At 48.2% G+C, this 16981-nt stretch overlaps 1 long non-coding RNA gene across 1 annotated transcript; it reads right to left on the bottom strand.

Annotated features, from left to right (window-relative positions):
* Positions 1-521: 521 nt before the first annotated feature.
* LOC126581173 (uncharacterized) lies at positions 522-16628 on the bottom strand. The gene is made up of 3 exons (XR_007609145.1): positions 16347-16628; positions 16104-16282; positions 522-16033 (listed from the first exon to the last, which is right to left on the bottom strand). It is a non-coding gene; the product is annotated as an uncharacterized LOC126581173 (long non-coding RNA).
* Positions 16629-16981: the final 353 nt, after the last annotated feature.

The following is a 16981-nucleotide window of genomic DNA, read 5'->3' as shown; positions in this document are numbered from 1 at the left end:
CTATAGATCCTATTCTGGCAGCTCTCGGTTTAGACGTGCTCCTTTCCTCTCATGGTGCTGTTTCGCCAGCGCCGACGCATCATTCCTGCATCTCTCTAACCCAAGGCCAACTTACCTCTCATTTGCATCTTACTTACCCAAAAGGATCCTCTGATTTTCTGATATTTCTTTCTTTTACCTCAATCAGAGGCCTACTACCATCCTTACTACTTACGCCAGTTAACCGGGCCATACACGCGCAAAACTATTCGTCAATATTCAGGGCTACTTTGATTTATTTAACGGGTTAGGCCTCTGCAACATCGTGTTCAAGTTACTGGAACATGCTAAATAAATCAAAGTATCCCGCCCGCTGTGTAAGTGGGGGGCGCTTTAGATTTGGCGTTCCACCACATGTGCGAGCCAGAAGAAGATGAGAAAAGCTGGATTTTCGGATGTTCCGCGTGTACTGGCCAGAGGCACAGTTTCACGGTATCGCGGGATCGCCCAGGGGACATGGAGTAACGACACGAAGGGGGTGGTTTTCAGATTTTCACAAAAGAGCGCCGTCTTACTAACTGCCCTAATTTTATTTTGACATTCATTTTTATAAACTTTGCCGCAGCAAGCAACCTAACGTCGTGTAACCCTAAAATGTCAGCGAACCCGTCCCTACCATCCGTTTTCCTCTCCACCTCCTGTTCTTGCCGCGTTAGGTGAGCTGACTCGGCCGGTAGACGTGAATCCTCTCCTCTGATGCAACATTGGTGCTCGCTTATCGGTTCTGGTGAGGGAGAGAGGTTTATCGATAATGTATCGAGTTTGGCGGTTTTGTTCATGCGGCCAACAACTTCTAACGTCATTCTTCTTCTTCTTCTAGTTGTTATTTGTTGTGCGAACGACCGGCGCGCCCTTCGGGTCGTCGCTTGGCCGATTTGGCATGAACTGTTGTTGCTGGCTGTGGCGAAAGAATGCATCTTCAGCAAATCATTAATACCCCTCTCCACTGTATCATGGTGTGATCGTTATTGATAACTGATTGTTAAGCGGCGGGCGCGCCGTTGGCGCGTTGCATATTTTGTGGCGGATTCTTACTACGCCGTTCCGAACCAAGGCAAATCACGGAGGCGGCCAAGAACAGGGCTGGGTCGGTGGTGGAGGCAGGTCTTGGGTCTTGACCATAGGCGTGCGTCAAGTTGCTCGCGTTGTACGTTCGTCCCTACGTAGATTGCTAGATGGTTTAAATTGACGCTACTGAATGATTGGTCAGACTCTCCCCGTTCACGTGTTCCTAGTGCCACAGTTCCGTAGGCAGCGCGTGTTACATTTATAACGAACCGCTCTTCTCAATGTTTCGCCAAACTAATTTACGTTTCCCATTGTTCGATTTTAATCTTGCTTCACTTTCGCTTTGTAAGCACTCTCTCTCTCTCTCTCTCTCTCTCGTTCTGTTGTTATCCTACGTCACGTCTAGTTTTTAAGATTCTTTGTTTAGGCCATACGTAAGGCCACACTACACTTTCTACTTTAATTAAATAACTCTCGCCGTGTTATAAACAGTGCGTGAGCTAGTGAGAATATTATAACAGTGCGCATTCCACGGCGCTGAACAGAATGATGAACGCTGAGTGTCCTCGCGAAGAGTATAAAAAGGGAGGCGCGCGAGAATTAGATGAATTCAACAGCAACAGGCACAAATTTGTGGTTTTGTTTTGCATTATTAGCTCCGCCACCCAGCCAATAAAAGCTTAATTTACCGACAAATTTCCCTGTTCTTTGAAACGTTAGAATCAATTCTAACACGCCGATTTCCATCGTCCAACTCTTCCTCCTTACATACGTCAGTCGTCTTGGGTAAAGCAGATATTTCGATGGCTTTTCCTTTGATCGATTACGATTCGAATTTTAAACTCCGCCAGACGACTCCGACTCTTTTACAATTTACTGTGATTTGTTTTACTAAATGCCTCCCCTTGTCTGATCGAGCGTCGAGTGAGTGTAGCTGAGACAGTCGGGCATGTGTTCTGTTCGACTGCTCGCGGTTTGCTAACATCCGTAGGACGTTGCTCGGGCACGGTGGCAGCCATCCAATCCAGTCACGGCCAGTAACCTGGGAGAGGAGTTGCTGCGCAGTCCGCAGCGATGGAGAGAGAGAGAGAGAGACAAGCCAGGCGTGTCGGCTTATCATCACTGTGCTGCAGGAACGCTGGACGATAGAAGCAGTGGCTGGCGACTGCGACAGCGGCTTGGTAAGTGGGATAGGCACACGATCGCGCCATAGAGGACGGAGGGAAGCGGCTTGGCTAAGTGCTAGAACGGCTGTCAAGGCGGGCGTAGGGCAGCTGCAGCGTCAGCAGCAAAACAGGGTGGTACGTGCCCTAGAGCGGCAGCGGTCCTGCGACCTGCATCAGCACCGCAAGGCGGTACGGGCGCGTCTTAAGCGATGAGAGGAGCAGCCAGAGGAGAAGCAGTTAGGCTGCTTTTAGATACAGGGAGTGCAGGGAGGGGATCAAAGGTAGAAAGGAGTGGATGGTAGGCAAGGCCTACATGTAGGATAGGACACGTTGCAGTCCCGGACACTCCGGAATCGCAAGCCGGACACTCCGGAATCAGCCAGTCTTGTTCCAGCTCTCCGTTGATCCAGTCGTGTTGAATAGTAGTGAATAAAATTAATTTCCTTTTTTAAAAATTAATTCCAAAGTTCTCATCCATAATTATAGATATGAGGGAATAAGTGTCACCAATTCGTAAGTAAGGTGACCAATCCGACGTGATCGGGTAGTGAGAATCAAGACCAGCCGTACGGCGGCTGAAGAAAGTGCGCATAGAAAGTGCTGTGAAAAGTGGATAGTGAAACACGCGGAAAAAACTAATTCGCGGAGGGACACATCAACGATCGGATCACATAATTGGTGCCACATATTCCTACCGATATTTGAACGTCCGCGCTTCTTACACGATACAAGGATACAATAAAGATACAACGATACAAGGATCCATTACGGCAACCCTCCCGGCACTGAGGATAAACAGTGAATGCCGTTTTCACGGCAGGATTCCCTTGCACTCGGGACAAACAGTGAATGTCCTTGTTAGGACAATCAACCGGTCGTTGTCACGACCCAACATCGGTCTACTTCAGGCTGACGTTCGGTGAGGAAAGACGTCCTCACGAACGTTGTGATTCGCCTTCTCCATTTCAGGTAAACGCTCCTCGGCCACCGGTCAGCCTTTTGATCCGAGAGAGAACACGATTCGTGGCAATTCTCTCTTGGACACCAATTGGCTTACTCAGGGCGACTGATTAGCCTCCCTACCATCGGGGACGGTTTTATTATCAGGGCAATCTTCTCCTGGTGACAACCTGCTGTGGTGGAATCGCAATGAAGATTCCCTAACAGCGCTCGGCTCAAGCGCAACATTGTTTACGCGCAACATCGTAGAGTCGAGTGCTGTTGGTCGCTAACGCGCGATATGCTGCGATCAGCCTATCGCGCCGTTGAGAGCGCGAGCGTGGGAACACCACTTGAGGGTTCTCGGGTGGTGTTTATGTAAACGAAAGAATGCGCTCGCAGCGGGCCGGATGCAACCCGAGTCCCGTGCGACCACCGACCACGCGAGAAACGCTGACGCGGCTTGCTGACTTGGTTGAAATAAATGTTTTTAGTCTTAGCATCACACCGAACGGAGTAAGACATCTCCTTTTAGAATCCGAAATTGGTCATCCCCACGGGTAAGTACGGTTTCCCGGGTACGGGCACGACATGGCGATCCTGCCAGGAGCTCTTGCCTGGCACTAAGTGTTACCGCGCGTGTGCGTACCTGTGCGTGGGCCCGTGCCGACAAGCCCGGGAGAACCACCCGTGGGGAAGTGGGCTAAGACTCCCGCCGCCGCGGAGAAGCTGAGCCAATAGTGAATTCGGCTGCGGCGCAGAAAGCCAACCGCCCGTATCTCTGATACGGGGAACAAGTTACGGTGTATAGCGCCGTTGAGCGCACGTAACAGTGTATAGCGCGTGTTGCGATCGAATGTCGCGCAGTGTGAGTATATCGCGCAACCACCGAAAACTCTGATAGTGAGTGGCAAGAAGTGCAAACATGGGGAAAACCCCCTCCAAAGTTAACTCCGGAAATCGGGACGTCACCGTGATCGCGAATCAGGAAGTGCACACGGAATATCACGGAAACCACGAACTAAAGTTGATCATTATCCTCGTGATCGTTTCCATGCAGCTAATTGCTACCGTCTATAAATGGTACCACAAGCGAGTGGCTAGACGCACCTTGTTAAAAGTGCGTAAGTCCGTCCTCGCTCTGGACCAGGTGTAGTGCATGCAGTGGTCACGGAAATTATACAACTGCACAGAACGACCACTCGTGGCAACGATTACTTGGCGAGCGCTGTTAGGGAATCTTCATTGCGATTCCACCACACTGCTATTGTAAGTAACCACTCAGCCATTGCAGCTGGCGGACTTTTCTGGCTGGCGGACCTGACCACAGGAGACGAAAAACATTGTACCTCGCCATCGGAACATGAAGATCGCCAACAAGAACCAATCAATAAATCGGCAATCATTGCCTTTTTCCGTCGAAAAGGGCCTTCTACCTTCACTCCAATCTTGGTCCAAGTTGTTGATATCCCCGATACTGATAGGAATTCCTCTTCCTCCTTCCTTCTCGTGGTGTGTTGGCAATAGCCCATCCACCCGTTGCACTATCCTTCCTTCCAATCTCCACATTTTTCCACCCCTCCAAATACAGTCCACTTCGGATTAGGTCAGTTAACCCGACAACCGAGTTGTGATCTGGTCTGCGCTGTAAGTGTTTTGTGCCGGTGAACTACCGTGTGTCCCGTTTGTAGCGTAAAACCTACACTAGGCGGGATCCGTCAGTTTCCTGGCAGTGTGTGGTACGTAGCGTCAGGTGGTAGCGTATTACGCTCTGCTCCTGTTTCGTTGCGTGCGAGTAGTTAGGGGGCATCTTGCGCGGAGATTTGGCCTTGATCGCCGATCGTCGCACAGGATGACCCATTTTTGTTCGTAGTTTGTCTTTGTTTGTTTTTTATAATTTTTAGTGTAGTTTTTGATTTTTGTTTTTGTTGCTCGCCTTGTCATCTCACGCCTTCCCCGCCATGGAGTCTGACTCCGGGCCTGCTTGCAGCCCGGATGATGGCTTCACCGTGGTGTCGGGGAAGAGGAAGATCGGCGAGCCATCGTCACCCACTCCGGCAGCAAAGAAAACGGCTACGTCCGCACCGTCGGCGCAGCCAATGATGAGCAACCGTGTGCGAGCGTACCCGGCGTCCGGTTCGGGACCGTACACCGTTTACATCACGCCCCGTGAGGTGCCGTTGGACACGCTGGCGATCACGCGTGCCTTAACGGCCAAGTACAAGCCGGTGTCCGATGTGTTTCGGGTAAAACCGAACAAACTGCAGGTCACCGTAGGCGACCGGATGCAGGCCAACGCCATTGTGGCCGACCAGGCCCTTACGCCTCGCTACCGGGTTTATATCCCCGGTAGTCGAGTGGAGGTGACCGGAGTTGTGGAGGACGTTGGAATCTCCCCGGAGGAAATCCTAAAATACGGATTGGGAGCCTTCAAAAACACGTCCTCCAAAGGAGTTAAGGTGTTGGAGGTTCGGTCGCTGTACAGCGCCTCGATCGTTGACGGGAAGAAAACCTTCCAGGAGTCTTCTTCGCTCCGTGTCACGTTCGAAGGGACGGTGCTGCCGTGCTTCCTCGTCGTGGAAGGGCTCCGGATTCCCATTAAGAGGCCCTATTTCTCAAAGGTCGCGAGCTGCGCAAAGTGCAGTAGGATCGGGCACTCCGCCGATTACTGCACGTTCCAGCAGTAATGCGGAAAGTGCCGAGGAAGGCACAAAACTGAGGAGTGCTCCTCCACGACCCAGAAAAGCCCGCACTGCAAAAAGCAGTGACACGATATCTCCGAATGCCCTGCTTACAAGCAGATTGTCGCGGACCACAAGAAGGCCACGTGGAACCGTTTCAACGGCTCCTTCGCGGCGGCTCTCAAAAGCCAGGATCCGGCCACGGACAACAGCGTGTAGTATAATAGTTCAGCATAGAGTGCTAGAGAAAGAGTGTAAAAACTCGGAGCCGATTCTAGTCATTCATCGCAGCGCCGTGAAGCAGATCCGAGGAAACAACATCATCGAAATGGGAAAGTCTTGGCGAACGAACGAGCTATGCACGTTCGTATTGTCCAAGAGCAATATCCACGCGCATATAATAGATATGCAAACTTTGGCTATGTTATCAGAATTTAGAACATAATTATTGGCAGCCCTGCCATAGCATTTTGACAGTTCCAAAGGAGGAAGCTTCGTGGTAGCTTGCGCGCTGAACACGCTCCAAGTAAGATTGAAAAAAAGTGTATTTAAAAAAAATTGTGTGGTTTTTCTTCACTTTACATGCTACCACCCACCTACTTCATCGATTACTGAACGATTCGTCGTGATCTGGTGAGTAATTAAAGTGATATTTGCACGATCAAGTCTGATGCGTACCATTGCCTCTGTGGCGACTCCGACACCGGTTTATTTATTCTAACGTCTCGATGTTCAATTCAAAAAATGTAGCAACATCAACTGACAGGTCGAGTGACGACAGAGGAGCTGGACGTCAGCCAGCTGTCACCTCGCGCGCGCTCGACCGCTCTTTTTCTTCGCAAACTTTCGACGAGGCCAGACGTTGGTCGTCGAGACTAAATAAAGTAACGCTCTCAAAATTCCACAAGTGTCGCCTTTGCCCTTCCGGTCGCAAATTATAAAACAGTGGGGAATCTAACATACGAACACGCATACCAATACCCTTGGCAATAAATACCCGACAACCCCACACGCCTACCACATGGCGACCGTGAAGTGTTGGCAAAACAGTCAAAAGTGTTGAAAAAAAAAATGTGATCAGAAGTGCTGATCGAAGTATTGATCGGAACAAAAAGAGTTTAGGTGATAAAAACATAAAGTGGTCGCGACAACTGTGAGGTCGCGGTCGTCGCGAGAACGTGAGTGAAAAAAAGTGCTGACAGTGAAAAACAAACACTTTAACAATGGGAAAAGGCGGCTCGAACCTAGTTATAATCCAGAACCAAGAAGTGCACACGGAACACCACGTTAGTCAAGACTTTAAACTAATATGTATAATGGTGTTGCTAACAGTGCTCATAGTGGAGAAGCTAATTAGGGCAGTGTTTTCGATAATGAAGAAGCAGGCAAGAAAAGGGCGAAAATTGTGTGTTCGAACTTCCAAAGTAATACAAACAAAAAATAATAAACAAAAGTGACACACAAACAAACGAAAAAAAAAGTGAGTAAAAAGTGACACACAAACGAACGTGAAAAGTGCGTATATAAAGATGGCGGGAAGTGACGGTGTCAAGCCACACCATGCTCGACTACCAAGGTTGTGAGATGGACGAAATGGAATACGATTGGAAGTACGTTGAAGATTACTACGAAGGACCTGATCTCGAGCCATTCCTCGCCACCAGCAGCGACGAAGTCTACATCAGCGAGAGCGACGACGACGAGGAAAGAGGAGGCGGCAAAATAAGCAACGCATTCTGGAAGCAGCTGGAGAAAAAGATAGCAGAAACGACAACGGCGGTAAGCAAGGCCTACGCGGGCAGAGAAAAAGCGACTAAACTGCATGTAATTAAGAATCTAAGACAACGGTTAGTTTACGCAAAGAGAATGAGCGACGTGCTCATAGTGGATAAGGGAATCGATATGTTAGCGAAAAAATGTGCCGAACGCTCGAGAAGAATCCGACAAGTGCTATGTACAGAAGCACGATTTAAATAGATGGAGCAACTCTCCTCCAAACTACAACAAATTCTTGATGATTTTAAAAAAACCCTGGTAGAAGGTATAGGAAAGAGTTCCTCACAAATAAGCAGAAAGAAAGTAGGGTCATTTACGAAGCAATCCTCTTTTTGGCAGAGGATCTAGAGGATGAAGCCTATCCTCGAAGGGTCGTTTTGAGATCGACCAGAAGCACTCTGGCCGAAATCCTAAATATCATCAACAATAGGGTGGAGGGTAAAGAACCCATTTCATTTAGGGGCGTCGGGCTCGCAGTTCTAGCGGCCATAAAACTTGTAAGCATTGCCAAAAACCCCAAAATGACGACGCAACTTGAAATCGTCAAGGCGGTGTCCTCGCTCGTGCCGAGATATGACGGCAACGAGAAGCAATTAGAAGCAATTTGTAATGCGCTGGATATATTAGAAACGCTTACAACGGACACCACCAGGCCGACAGCTATCAAAGCAATACTTACGAAGCTACATTGGCTGTCCGCCACGACGGACACTCCGAAACTGCAATCGGCGTACTAACGCGGGTGATCTAAACAAGCTGTTGCGTCGCCGAGTCGCTTCCGAAGAACGAAAAGCAAACGAAGCGACAGTACGGGACGGCGCCAGGCGGTCACTACGCCGAACGCACCACCACGCACCATCTCCACGCAACGAGCAACGTGCGACGCTGGATCAACGAGCAGCGCAGCAACGAGCAAGGTGCGATGCAAGATCGACGACGATCGTCGCTGGTAAGTTTGCCAAAAATATGCATAATTTTAACACATTTTGTTGGTTTTCCATTCTTTACAGATCATTTATCAGATACAGCAGCAGAGCCCGAACGATTCGTCGTGATCTGGTGAGTAATTAAACTGATATTTGGACGATCAAGTCCGATGCCGTACCATTGCCTCTTTCCAGAATGTTCCGGTACATGCATCGCCAGGAGATCGGAAAACGCTGTGAAAACGTTTTACGGTGAGTAAAAAGTGTTTCTAAATGATTATAAAGGTATTACAAGTGTTTTAAAAGTGAAAAAATCTTCTTTTAGTGTTTTTCTAGCCCTCCGAGAGCTGCGAGCCGTGAGTAAGCGGTATGTGTGAATGTGTGCCGTCCATGCGAACGGCCCGTCTATGGGAACGTCCTTTTGGGTCCTTATACGGCCAACGAAGGAAGGAAGCATTGTAAGGATGAGGTATGTTTGGTGCTAGTGTTATGTGATTGAGTTTTAAAAAAGTGTGAATAAATATTATCAAAAATGAAATTGCGAATTGTGAGAACATTTTATGCGCACATCCGAAAGATGCAGGGGGTTGAGGGTAGGGTAGGGATGGAGGAGGGAAGGGTAGGATAGGGTAGGGAGTGGGGTGGGGTGAACCTAGGGGGGCACGGTGCGATCACACGCACACCACTGCGACGCACATTTCACCAATACACGCACATCCGGTTCATAAGGACGAAAATTGTCAGGAATAAATCAGTATCGATCACAACACGAAGAAGCACGTCGAATTGGCCTCGTTTCTCAGCGCTGTTCTGGTTGATGCTCCCGGGTCTCCCCCAACCTATCCGAAAAACGTTGTTGCGATCAGATCTCCCCTCCTGCGGCATAGGCTCCCAATATCGAGGAGCAACTAGCGAGGAGGTACTAGAGAGCCGAAAGTCTCAACCATTGCTCCGGAGGAATATCCTCCTCCCCTTTCGTCTTGCTGCTGCGCGTTTGATGGTCAGCGAAGAGGTCCATCCTTCGCGGGACCTGTGGCCGCGGGCGTGCCGCAACAAATGTGGTCCTTCGAACCGTCTGTTCGTCCGGCAACACCACCTGTTGGTCCGGGAACTGCACCAGCCTGTCCGGGAACTCCACCAGCCTGTCCGGGAACTCCACCAGCCTGTCCGGGAACTGCACCAGCCTGTCCGGGAACTCCACCAGGCCGTCCGGGAACTGCACCAGCCTGTCCGGGAACTGCACCCTGCGGTGCGGTGGGCCCCTTGAACTGCGGTGGATAACCTATCAAGGTTTAAGTTATCCCACTCGCGATTTGCCATACCAGGAATAGAGAAGTGGGTGGGATGATATGCTGTACAGATGTAGGCGGTGCCTGTGATATTGTCATTTTGTCAATAAAAAAAATAAGGCAATTCCCTGTTTTCACGAAACCTACATTTCAACTACATTTCAGGTGCAATAGTGATAGTTCGGCGCTCTTCGAGGAATCGGAAGACGCTCGACCGCTACATGCAGTAGTCGACTACGGCAATAGACGAACGAGCTATTGGAGGTGGATTAAAAGCAGAGGAGAAGGTAAGGCTTGCGGTTGGCCAAAAGCTTACCTCAATCAGTGAGATTATAAAAGCTTTGGAAGATGAATGAAAAATTCCAGCGTCCCTGGACACTGTATTAGCTAAACTGAATGCAACAAAGCAAACGGGTGAAATTACAAAATTTACGGACACGATTAAGAAGCTTATTCTCGATCTAGAGAAGGTCAGTAAGGTAGGCCAGCTGTGGTGTGGCCTGCGAGCCCATGAGTGTCATGCGCAAAGTTTCGTGGTGTCGGTTAGCTACACGTGCGCACCCGACACCATGGGAACGCGGCTGGCGCGACGCCCCATATTTGGACCCACGGTCCCACGGTCACGCGCCGACCATCTTTCGACCAAGAGTCGAGTCTTGCATAGAATCAATAAAATCAGTCTTAATCGAACACTCCTCGAAGATAGTCATACTTCGTCCAGATCCGAAACCAGCCCACCAGAAAAACAGAACATGGCGATCCTGCCAGGAGGCGCGCGCGGGCGTTCATGCGACCGGAACTCTGCCTAGTTTTCGATTATGTCCTGTGTTTCCCGACTGTGTGATAAATCACGAACAGTAACAGTGCGACAGCGGAACGTTAGCGCTACGCGTGTTAGTGGTTGAACACAGCTGCAGGTGGGCTAGTGCAAGATAGCGTAAAGAACCGTGATCAGACATGGGCAACGGGAGTGCGAAACCCGAATCAAATGTGGTCCGTGGTGAGCACGATGTCACAGTGATTAATAGCCTGGAGTCACACGAGAACTATCACGCGGACCACGCCATCAAGCTAAGCTGCATTTTGGCGATAGTGGCACTGCACTTCGCATTCAGTGTATACCTTTGGTACCACAAGAGGGTTGCCAAGAACGCCTTCCGGAAGGCAAGGCAACCAACCCCAGCTCTGGACCACGTGTAAATTTTTCGAACAAAGACGAGTTGCTGCCGATAACAGCATCGACATACAGCAGTGGCTAGCAGAACAGTATTGACTAGCACGCCACGAAACATAGTGTTAACCGAATGGAAAGTGATGCGTGCAACGGAACGCAGCGATATGAGTACGCGCGTGCGACGGAGCGCAGCGTGACACAACGCTGCCGATGCTGGCGACGCAGCCTGGCTGCCACGAAGTCCTTCACTAACACCACACAGTTTTCGAGATTAAACATGTGTTGGCATTTGAATTATGTTAGAGAGAGAGAGAGAGAGAGAAGGGAATGTTTAAGAGTAGTTGTTAGGAGAGACGGTTATCTCATTAGTAGGAAATGAGCGACAGCATTCGAAGCAGTCCAGCATGGAGCCAGGTGAAGGAAAGATTAAGGAAATCGTGGAGCGTGGCCGATTGAACGGTTTCGTGAAGGATTACCGATCGGTGAGAGAAAGCAGGAGTGGATGCGATTCAAAAATTAATTTGAAAGGATCGTGGAGTGTAAGGGTGTAGTGTCGTAGTCAAAGAAATTGACGGTGTTAAAGGTGTTTGCGGGCGAGTACTTGTTGAGCGTGATCGAAGGAAGGGAGTGAGGAAGAAAGTCAGTCTGCAACTGGATCTCAGCCAGGACTCTCCACGGGCCACCGCAGCAACCGTTGCTAGAAGGAAGTCTGCCACTGGAGATCAGCAAGGACCAACCCTGAAGGAAGGAAGGCTCCCAACCGGGACCAACTCCGCAGCACCGAAGGAAGGCTCCCAACCAAGACGGACAGCAGCCAGGACCAACCCCGCAGCCCGAAGGAAGACCGCCGCTGGCCTCCGCAGCTCCCGCTGCACCGAAGGAAGATCGCCGCTGGCCTCCGCAGCCCGAAGGAAGACCGCCGCTGGCCTCCGCAGCTCCCGCTGCACCGAAGGAAGACCGCCGCTGGCCTCCGCAGCTCCCGCTACACCGAAGGAAGACTCCCAACCGGGACGGATAGCACCGCCGCTGTGGCGGAGATTAGCAAATAAAAGGTGTCTGGACGCCAACCCGATCCTAAGACCAGACTCGATCCACTGCACAAGAGATGATATATTGCCAAAAACATCATATTCCCTTACTCGAAGTTTTAAGATGTGCCTTAATTCAAGTTGAGTATATTCTAAATTCACGTCCATTGACAAATATTCCCTTAAATGGAGAAGGGGATGAGCTACTTACACCGTTTCACTTTCTGATCGGGTGAGCGGGTAGTTGTTCTTTACCCTTTGAATTCGAAGCACAAGAAATAACGAGATACCACTGGAAATTAGCGCTCCACTACAAACAATACTTTTGGAAGCAATGGGTATTAGAATACCTACCGCTCATCGCTAAACGTTCAAAATGGAACGACTCCACAGAACCGCTGAAAATCGATGACATTGTAATTATCACCGATATGAGCAACAACAACGGTAGATGGGTAAAAGGACGAGTGGTCGAAGTCTTCAAAGGGAAAGATGGTCAGGTTCGTAGAGCATTGGTAAAAGTACAAAACAAAATATACAAACGAACGACAAATAACTTGGCAGTATTGGATGTTTATAGCAAACCAAATATCCAACACACAGGTGTAAAAGTAGAAACACCAAAGGATCCACCAAAGTCAGAAGAAAGTAAAAACTTTGTAACGTTCCACACCAATTCTGAACAGGAACAAATCTTAAAGCCTAAATCCATAAAGAAGAAAAAGAAGGGTTCAATTCTTCCATGTACCTGGGCAAAGGAAGAATTACAGGCTCAAACCAAATACGTTACGGCGACCAAATGGAGGGCGGCGCCGTTAAAGCTCAAAACGCACGACGATATCGTGCACCAAAGAGCGTCTAAGGTAATGCGATTGAATTCGTGGGCACTCGTGCTCATGACGTTGTTGTTTTTCCTTGGTCAAACCTTTGGATATTCCATAAACGGCCTGATTGCATATGACTGTGCCAACAACTAGATCAATATTACCAGCTACTCCTTGATGAGTGTAGCGTCTTGCATCCCATCCACAAAAAATATAACTACAGTCGAGTCAAGAATTCAGGTACTACAACGCAGTCCAAAAACATTCGTTCATGTGTATCAGTGCAGGGTTATAATCAAACGATCAATCACACACTGTGGCGCTTTCTCGCTCACTTCCGACTATGAAAATAGCTACGCATACATAGTCAAAGAATTTACACCCACAGAATGTAGGTTAGCACAAACATCAGGCGAAATCTCTTTAACCATCGAACATAAAATTAGGGAGTTGAAACGTAATCACACAGTTAGAGGTCAAACGCTGATCATAGGAAGCTTATCAGGTCCAAATTGTGTCGGCAGCGTCTACAAAACACCGCTTTACACGTGGGACAATGCTCTGGTGTACTACGAATACGAGATCGACCTGCATGACTACATTACCAGAGCGGACGTCGAGAACAACCAGATCATCATCCGAAACGGCATCGTATGCACCTACAAGATCGGTTGGTGCTTAGATGCGGAAATAGGCTACATCACCTGGGATATAAATGTGGGACGACAATGCGAAGAACTTGACTACGAAGTGATCTACGAAGGAACTGTGAACAAAACCTTTGATGACGACAAAGTAAACGACCGATTAAATGCCGTGTACACAGTCCTCAGTGATAAGCAAATGTTTTCAATAAGAGCTCGTAACAGCGCACACATATGTGGATTCGATAGCTTTGAAACAGACCATCCCAGAATTTTATATTAGAAGCAAACGGATATCAATCACCGTTTAAACGAAGAGTAAGCCGTGAAAAGAATTACTACCTTTTCACGTACTTTAATTCAAAAATCACTTTCACTTGAGATCACACCAAGAGAACTTGTTCTTTAGATCAAGAGGAAGGATCCCGGGGAGACCGGCAATTCCATCCCAGCCAGAGTCATCGAACACACCCTACACCGTAAACCGATCGAAGGGAGTAATAAGATACGATGACATCTCTTTCATCATAGTCCTTTACCAACTATCAACAAAGACAGACGTGATTTTCGCGTGATCAAGAGGGAAGATAGAGAGGAAGAAAAAAGCAAAAGTGAATAGGGAAAGAAAGAACTGGGCCGCCATGCCCCTAAAAAGAAACGTAGGGCCACATTATCTTGCGAGCCACATCGTCACCGAGTGCCCGGAGATACACGAAATTCCGATAGTGCACCGAATTCATTTCGTCATGTAGAAAGGCAAGTGCATAAACATGCATAACCTTGTCGTGTCTTACAGTTTACAATGGATTCTGTAAACAAAGCAAACAAAAACACGAGCGGCAGTTTTAAGCGAAAAGTCATCCGCCTTTCACCGTGTTCAGCTGAAACTTCGTACATCTCCCTACAATACCTAACAACTAACAAATAAAGTGAAATAAAAGTTTTTTTTTAAGTTACTCCGTTCTCTACGAACCATAACTGTGTAGTTTTGTTTTTATCTTCCGGCAGGTGGTGATGAATTGTGCCGAAGCAGCGCAGCGTACCGCAGCGTGGCAGCCTACATGGTGCATCCCTCCGTTCTGTGCAAACGGTGCCCCGCCGTGCTACCGTGCCGTGAAGGGAGAATGTGTGTAGTGCGTGCAAATTATATATTTGTATAGTGCTGCGGCTACATGCGATACATAATGTATTCGCGAATAGAAAAGTGCACACAAAAAAAAAACATAGCTAGGAATAAACTAGTTGTGCTCGATCACCGCGACAGTGTAAAATCTTGTAAAAAATCAAGATCGAACCGTTCTGGCGCGACGTGCGCCCCGAATAACAAATCACACGCACTCACGATCTCAATAAACATCAAGTGTAATCTACCCGATCTCGAATCTAAAATAGTGGGAAAACTAAATCCGGAAAGAATCTATTTCATCATCGCTTTCATCAAAAAATTTCACCACAGAAATTACAAGAACCCGATACCACTAGCGATAATAATAACCCGAAACGTGAAAGAAATCAGGAAAATGTTGCGGAGCCAAACATGGACTATATGAAAGACCCTTGCTTGATCGCTGGGATGAAACGAAAACATTGAAACATTGAAATAGAAAAACTAGCATCAGTGATTGTTAGTAAGTTAAAAACTCACTGTCATTGCAGATATCTTGCCTGGCACATGATAGTAGCGTTAATAATAACGGCGTTCAGGAGCTAAACTAGGACAATATTAAAGACCCTTACTTGATATCAGTGAAAAAGCTAGTAAGGAAAAACGAATTATGGATAGAAAATTTTGAAAAAGAATTAGAAGAATCAGAGGTACCGAGTAAGTACAAAACTTATACACCAACACCTCACAGCTTCTGAGTAGTGGTAATAGTTATAAAAAGAATGAGAAATATAAAAGAATTCGATTACATAGCAAGCGGTAGAACGCATGAATATTAAACTTGTGTTAAGATGACCCTTTTCTCGCTCAGTGAGCCCCAAACGCGAAACAGAATCGAGGAAGATGAATGATAACCGGAAGTTAGCAGTTGTAGTAGCTCCCACCGCGTTTGGCCGAAGAGACTTTATACTGCAGCGGGAACCCATATTGAAGATCAATCCCAGTTTGGCGGTAGGGTACTTGAACGCATGCCGAAACTCCTTCCGAAAGATACAATCCGGCGTACTACATACTGATTTATGTAACGAACAACATTCAAGACTGACGTACTCACGCTTTGCCATGCGAGCCATCTTCTCCTCTATGTTGGCGATCTTCTGTCCGAACTGCACGTGGCATTTTCCGCCGCCTTCGGTATGTAGCATGCCATCGTACCGCGGACAATGTGCCTGCCTGCCTGCCGATGCGTCCGTTGCTCTGGATTTTCATCGCGACCTTGAATCCATCAGCCTCCTTTCTCAGCTCCTTCTTCGGCTTTGGCCGTGTTCGAACACTTGACGCCGATGGTATGGTGGGCCTCAAACCGAAACGCCAGGCCGAGATCGACGGCACGGATCAAGTCCATCCGTCCTTGGATTGGGCGGCAACAGACATCTGAAATTGAAATTATCATGCCGGGGTCAGTTTAAAAAAAAACTGTGAAATTCACGATTCTCATTCGCACCTTCGGAGACCCTTTTAGGGGGAGGACGGTGAAGGTATACGGTGCAGCATGCTGTTCCCGACATTGGCCGCGGCTTGCTGCACGGACGCTGATGTTCCGGATTAGATCTGTTCTGGTTACGTGCAATCTGCTCGTTCCTTTTGGTAACTATCCGTTGGTTTAATTGCAGGAGATCTTGTCTGGAACGAGCAATCGATCGTTAAAGCAACAGATCCTTGCAGAAACACGAACCACATTACATACCGGTGCGGTTACCGATGATTTCCTTCTTGGACACCCGGGTCTTGGTCGCAGATTTTCGTGCTTTCTACACCGCGTCGCAAAAGGGTATTGCATCTTTTTACCTGCTTTCACACTCGTGGTTTGGTGGATCTTTCACGCTACGGTTCTTCAAATTTCTTACACTTTTCCGGACCACTTTGGCACACGGAACAACAGCGGGAGTTAGGAAACGACTAGAATTCACTTTTATCACCTTTAGCTCCATCAAATCGTCTAAATAACCTGATTAGCGCGTACATTTTCGGAGCGTCTTCACAGAACGTGCACCGGGCGGAAGTGGAAAACGAGAAAGGGCCAAGCCAATCGGAAAGGTCTCATACTTCAACGAGCATCACTGTTAAGAAACGTTATAAGGGTACCAGCTAGGTGATTTTGGCACTTGGTACCCGATACTTGGTACCTGATACTTGGTACCTGATACTTGGTACCTCCTGGGTACCACCTAGTACCTACAGTGATGATCGTTAAAGTATGAGCAGTTTTCTTCTTTTTGTTTTTGGTTTTTCTCTTCTTCTTTCGAGATCGGTCTTCTGCTGCAAACGTGTGTTAAGAGAGAAATTGTTCGATTTCCCGTGTCTGTCCCGGCCCGTGTTTCC

This window comes from Anopheles aquasalis, chromosome 2 (genome assembly GCF_943734665.1).
Source record: "Anopheles aquasalis chromosome 2, idAnoAquaMG_Q_19, whole genome shotgun sequence".
Lineage (NCBI taxonomy): Eukaryota > Metazoa > Arthropoda > Insecta > Diptera > Culicidae > Anopheles > Anopheles aquasalis.
This window is presented reverse-complemented; position numbering and strand designations above follow the sequence as displayed.